This window comes from Lactuca serriola, chromosome 4 (genome assembly GCF_051521515.1).
Source record: "Lactuca serriola cultivar US96UC23 chromosome 4, Lser_US96UC23_V15, whole genome shotgun sequence".
Classification (NCBI taxonomy): Eukaryota; Viridiplantae; Streptophyta; class Magnoliopsida; order Asterales; family Asteraceae; genus Lactuca; species Lactuca serriola.
The window spans coordinates 326,091,836-326,099,267 of NC_136411.1; positions in this window are offsets into that span (position 1 = coordinate 326,091,836).

Here is a 7,432-nt window from a genome sequence, read left to right on the forward strand (position 1 = left end):
TAGAAGAGGTATGCCGTAATCCAAGCTATAACATATTTGAAAGGTAGGTGAATGACAATTCACCAATTTCCACCACGAAAACTGAAATATTAAATATTAGGTTTTTGATTGGTTCTTAGAAATTCCTAGATTCTTTGAGATTCAATGAACTTTTCAAAGGCATGTTTCAATCTCGAGTGTGCCCTCCAAATTTTGTGACTGGGATACCGAGGATCACAAAACGAGGTGTGAAGTAACCATGCAAATCACTTGGTACCCTTAAAGTTTATCACTCAATCGATGTGCCGATAAACCACACATGCTCCACCGATACTATAATAAACCTTAAGTCACCCTTTACCTACCTTGTTAAGTCCAAGTTAGTGTGCCGGTTAACCACACACGCTCCACCAACGACTTAAACAAAGTGTAAAGTGTAATTTCATGGATTAGCACCTTATTCACATTTTTCCTAAAGTAACAGATTGGGAATTTAATAAAATATTTAGTTACTTTATAATATTCATCATACTTTTAATGAGAATTTATAAGTCCTTGTCCTACCCGTTCGGCTAACGACCCTCCACCAGTCAAGCAAGCGGTGGGTGAGAGTGGACACCCATTACGTTGCCATTTTATAGGCAACAACCTTATCCCACCTTATAGACCGGCTTCGTGAATGAGGCGTACTAGCGGTAAGACGACTTTAATCTTATGCATATATATATATATATATATATATATATATATATATATATATATATATATATATATTAACTTATAATATTATAAGTATAAGGGTAGAATTTTAACTTTCAAAATTCTAAGGGTTGGAACTAAAGTTTTAGCATGACTTTACTTGTTCCAAAACTTGAGGGCAAGTTTTGTAAACTTTCAAAACTTTTCATTTCTTGTAACTTATGAGTTTATTAGAGTAATAAAAATGAAGACTCTTCATTTTTCTAACTCTTGTGTTCTTGTAATGGTTTTAACTCAAGTGACTTTTGGTTTTCCATAACTAGAGGACAAGTTATGGACTCCATTAAAACACATTATGATGAAGAATTAAACTACCACATAGGTTACAAATAATTCCTATGATCATCTAAACATCATAAGATCAAGAACATGAACATGAACACTTTCATGAATCAAAATTACACTAAAAACTTTGTAATTTTGATAGCTAGTTGTTGTAAATGGATTAGCAAAGACATTACACCATCTAAAACAAGTTTTCAAGTACCAAAACAGTTTAAGGTAATGTTTCTAGTCCATTTCCAGCAACTAAAGTCAAAAATCTGCACTCTGTGGCACCTACTCGCCGAGTGCATGAACCTACTCGGCGAGTAGGTTGAAGATACAAGTGAACTCAGCGAGTCTCCCCATGGACTCGGTGAGTTCATCAGGCAGACAGCAAGTTTTTCGACTTTTTTCAACTTTTAAGCACAAATAACAAACAAACAAGCCCAAGCTCTGATACCACTGATGGGTTTTGAGCATTCTAACACTTCCTAAGTGTACATGCAACCCTAATAACCTTGGATCTATGTTTGTCTAATTATCATGCAAAGTTGAATTCCAAGGTTATATTCCTATCTAGCATACATGGGGAACAATTTTTAACTTGAATGAAAGATAGAATAACTTACCTTGTTGTTGCTTATGTTCATTGAAACCTTGTGAGCCTAGCACCCCAAGTGTGATGCCTCAAATGCTTCACACAACACCAAATGCTCTTGGAAAGACTTTTGAGAGAACACACACTTCTTGAAATCGGCCTAGCCCTCTTGTTTCATATGTGTAACCGATTTTGGTGGAGAATGGGATTCTTATATAGTGTTGACACATCTAGGGTTACACCATGTAAACCCTAATGTGTCATGACACTTAATTTCCATGACCCATGGGCTTGTAACTCCCATGGAGCATCCATGGAGCATCCTATGGGTGGAACCCAACTTAATAATCCATGGAGCCTCTTAGCCCACTATACAAGATATGAATGATTTACATAATCAACCCACATATTTAATTAGTTATCTTTTGATCACTTAATTAATTCTAAATTAATTCTTGATCAAACTAATTAAATAATATTATTAATATATTAGAACTTATAATATATTAATAATCTCCAAGTGTTATTTCTCTCATTCAGTCTATCCAATTGCATGGTGCCATGCAACCCAAATGGACCATGCCGGGTCGGGTCAAGTACTGACTAGAAATAGTTATGGACTTAGACACCTTATCCAACAATATTACCATCTCACGATCACTCGAGATAAAATTCCATGAAGTGATTACAGTGAGCGTGGGTTGATTCCAATACTCAGAACTGATGAGTACTCATGATTGTTGTAGCCATATCCAACACCTTAGACCTCTGCAACCAATCATTACATTCTTGATTCATACCTACTTCCGACATATGACCGACTGTGGAGGTTCGAATAATATGATATACCAAAAATAATTATTCTGGAAGTCAAAACATGCAAAAGAAATATAGTAAACGATTGACAAAAGATAGTAACACTTTACTCATAAATAAACACAACTTTTATTCATCATCAAATGTCAATTACACTTTACAAATTTCATAATTTATCTAACTACTAAAACTTATATCATCCTTCAGCCCTATGCTCCGAGCATGCTGGAGATGCTTAACCCTACTCATTCCCTTTGTGAGGGGATCTGCTGGGTTCTCATCCGATGATACCCTCTTTGCCACAAGGATTCCTTCTTCTATGCGATGTCTGATAAAATGATATTTTCTGTCGATGTGTCTGGATCTACCGTGATCCCTTGGTTCCTTGGCTAAGGCAACAACACTTTCACTATCACAGAAAATTTCCAAGGGCTCCTTTATAGCTAGTACAACTCCAAGTTCTCCAATGAAGTTCTTCAGCCATATCGCCTCTTTTGCCGCCTCGCTAGCTGCAATATACTCTGATTCACAAGTTGAATCAGCCACTGTCTCTTGCTTGGAACTCTTCCAAGAAATTGCTCCTCCGTTTAGGGTAAAGACCCAGCCCGACTGAGAGCGGAAATTATCCCTATCAGTCTGGAAGCTAGCATCACTATACCCTACAACTCTCAAGTCATCACTCCCACCGAGGGTATGGACCCAGTCCTTAGTCCTCCGTAGGTACTTGAGGATATTCTTTACCGCAGTCCAGTGTGCCTTGCCAGGGTTCCCCTGATACCTGCTAACCATGCTCAGTGCAAAGGCTACATGAGGTCGAGTACACGTCATTGCATACATGATCGATCATACAGCCGAAGCATAAGGTATTCGACTCATTTCTGCAATCTCAGCCTCAGTGCTAGGGCTTTGTGTCTTACTCAATCTGGCGTTACTCTGGATAGGTAACTCTCCTTTCTTGGAGTCCTGCATGCTGAATCTCTTCAGCACCTTATCCAAGTAGGTACTCTGACTAAGTCCAATTAGTCTTTTACTCCGATCTCTCAAGATCCTTATCCCTAGAATATAGGCAGCTTCTCCTAGGTCCTTCATAGAGAAACACTTCCCAAGCCATGACTTAACTTCCTGCAGAGTTGGGATGTCATTTCCTATGAGTAGTATGTCATCCACATACAATACCAAAAAGCTAACTATACTCCCACTAGCCTTGACATACACACAAGATTCATCTTCACTCTTAGAAAATCAAAATTCCTTGACCTTTTCATCAAAGCAAAGATTCCATCTACGAGGTGCTTGCTTTAATCCATAAATGGATTTCTCAAGATTACACACTCTATTAGGGTACTCGTTGTTGACAAAACCTTCTGTCTGACTCATGTAAACATCTTCAGTCAATTTTCCATTAAGGAAAGCGGTTTTCACATCCATTTGCCAAATTTCATAGTCATGAAATGCAGCTATGGCTAACATAACCCTAATAGACTTAATCTTGGCTACTGGAGAAAAGGTCTTATCATAATCCACTCCAGGAATTTGAGAGAAGCCCTTTGCAACCAGCCGAGCCTTATAAGTGTGTACATTACCATCCATGTCGGTCTTCTTCTTCAAGATCCATTTGCACCCTACAGTCTTACGACCTGGTACATTCTCAACCATGTTCCAAACTTGATTGTCATACATGGATTGTATCTCGCTATCAATAGCCTCTTTCCATTTAGTAGACTTAGGGCCTGCCATGGCTTAAATGTAGCTGTTAGGTTCATCTAGACCTACTAGTGTCTCATTACTAATAAGTGTCTGACCTTCCGCAGTAATATGGAAACCATAGTAATGCTTAGGTGTATTCCTAACTCTTGTGGAATGCCTCAGAGGTACAGACTCGTCAGTTGGCTCAACAGGAGTTTCCTCCTCAAGTTGAGGGCTAGGGTTTGAAGTTCCTTCACCGCTTGACTCTTGAAGTTCTTCAAGGTCAATTTGCTACCCACTGTCTCCTTGGCTTATAAATTCTCTCTCTCGAAAGAATCCTCTTTTGCTACGAAGACCATATTATCGCTAGGTCTGTAGAAGAGGTAACCAAAGGATCTTTGTGGGTAGCCTATGAAAATACACCTCTCGCTTCAGGGTTCTAGCTTATCATGAGACTCGTGCCTCACAAAAGCCTTGCAACCCCAAATCTTGATGTGTTCTAGTTTAGGTACTTTACCAGTCCACATCTTGTGAGGAGTTTTGGCAACTTTCTTTGTAGGGACTAGATTCAGAATATGGGTGGCAGTCTCTAAGGCATACCCCCAGAATGAAATTGGTAGCGAAGCTCGACTCATCATGGAACAAACCATATCCAACAAGGTTCGATTACGCCTCTCAGCCACACCATTCAGCTGCGGTGGCCTGGGAGGTGTCAATTGTGAGACAATCCCACATTCCCTAAGATAGTCGAGGAACTCTGAACTAAGATACTCACCACCTCGATCGGATCGAAGCATCTTAATGTTCCTGCCTAATTGATTCTCGACTTCCTGTTTAAATTCCTTAAACCTTTAGAAAGTCTCTGACTTATGCTTGATTAAGTAGACATATCCATATCTACTGTAATCATCAGTAAAAGTGAAATAATAACGATTAGCATCCCTTTTGGCATGTTTGAATGGTCCACACACATCCGTGTGTACAAGGTCCAACAAACCTTCACCCCTCTCACAAGAACCTGTGAAGGGTGACTTTGTCCTTTTTCCAAGTAAGCATGATTCGCAACTATCATCTGACTTTAGGTAAAATGACTCCAAGACTCCATCCTTTTGGAGTTGGCCTATACGTTTCTTGCTTATATGTCCAAGACGGAAATGCCATAATGATGCTTTATCCAAGTTATTATTATTAATAGAATCAATACACATCACATTATTTCCTAAGTTATCAACCACAGATACTGTTTCATACACGCCATCACAAGGTAATGCTTTAAAATAAAGAACATTATTAAAGAAAGCATCAATAGAACCAACTTCATTATTAAATGAAAAGGTAAAACCTTGTTTGTACAATGCATGAAAGGAAATAATATTTCTTGCCATTTCTGGCGAATAACAACACTTATTCAAATCTAAACTAAACCCACTACTTAGCGATAAAGTATAAACTCCAATCTTGGTGACAGGTGTAACTTTCCTATTCCCCATGATTAAGTTTATTCTTCCTTGCTCCACATTCTCACTTCTTCTTAGTCCCTGCAAGTCACAACAAATATGAAAACCACAACCGGTATCAAGGACCCATGAGTTAGAATGGGGTGAGTTATTAGATAAGGTAGTGTAAATACCTGCATGGTTGGGTTTAACTTTCCCATCCTTCACATCTTGCTGGTACTTTGGGAAGTTCTGTTTCCAATGTGCCTTTTCATGACAATAGAAACATTCAGCCTCTTTTGGGTCAGAAGAAGGAGTGATGAAACCTTTCTTGGTTCCACTTGAAGAAGAGCCATCAAGGGTCCTAACCTTGGTACCCTTCGAAGAAATCTTTCTCTTCTTCCCTCGTCCTTTCCCGATTGCCAAGATAGGGGCGGAGTTGGTAGGAGTAGGAGTAACAATCGCCTTACCCTTAAGACCACTTTCCACGGTCTTTAAGATTCCTTGAATTTTGCTGAGAGTGACTTCTTCCTTGTTCATGTGGTATGTCATGCGGAATTGATCATAGCATGAAGGTCATGAGTGCAAAATAATATCTATTGCAAGCTTCTCGGGGAAGTTCACATTAAGCTTTAGCAAACGGTCCACGAATCTTTGCATTTTCAGCATGTGGCCCGTGATGGGTTCACCATCCTTCATGCGAGTTGTTATCATGGAGGAGATGATTTCATACCTCTCTTGACGAGCACTTTGATGGTATCTTTTCATCAAGTCTTGGTGCATCTCATAGGGGTAGAAATCTTCATAGGATTTTTGAAGATCTGCGATCACAGTGGCCATCATGATGCATGCTACCTTGGTGGCATCCCTTTCATGTGCCCTAAACTCAGCGATCTCTTGAGGAGTAACAACTGTCTCATCAATCTCTTTAAGCTCCTTATCGAGGACATATTCTTTGTCCTCGTAGCGGGTGATCATTCGGATGTTTCTGATCCACTCATTAAAGTTGGATCCATCAAAAGTGACTTTCTCACACAAGTTCATAAGAGAAAAGGAGCCACTAGGATTAAAGCTCGAAGCAGAGTTGTTTGCAGACATCTAAAAGAGAAGAAAGAAAGAATTAGTTTCGATATAGAGATAGTCCTTAATAAAACACCCAAATGTAGTATTAAGGCTAGGACCCAATCACAATATATTATACTTAGAAGAGGTATGCCGTAATCTAAGTAATAACATATTTGAAAGGTAGGTGAATGACGATTCACCAATTTCCACGAAAGTTGAAATATTAAAATATTTAATTTGGTTCTTAGAAACTCCTAGATTCTTTTGAGATTCAATGAACTTTTCAAAGGCATGTTTCAATCTCGAGTGTGCCCTCCAAGTTTTGTAACTAGGATGCCGATGATCACAAAACGAGGTGTGAAGTAACCATGCAAATCACTTGGTACCCTTAATGTTTACCCCTCAATCGATGTGCCGGTTAACCACACACACTCCATCGATAGTATGATAAATATTAAGTCACCCTTTACCTACCTTGTTAAGTCCAAGTTAGTGTGCCGTTTAACCACACACGCTCCACTAACGACTTTGACAAAGTGTAAAGTGTAATTTCATTGATTAGCACCTTATTCACATTTTCCCTAAAGTAACTAAGATTGGGAATTTAATAAAACATTTAATTACTTTATAATATTCATCATACTTTTAATGAGAATTTATAAGTTCTTGTCTTACCCGTTCGGCTAACGACCCTCCACCAGTCAAGCAAGCGGTGGGTGAGAGTGGACACCCATTAATTTGCCATTTTATAGGCAACAACCTTATACCCACCTTATAGACCGGTTTCGTGAATGAGGCGTACTAGCGGTAAGATGACTTTTGATCTTAC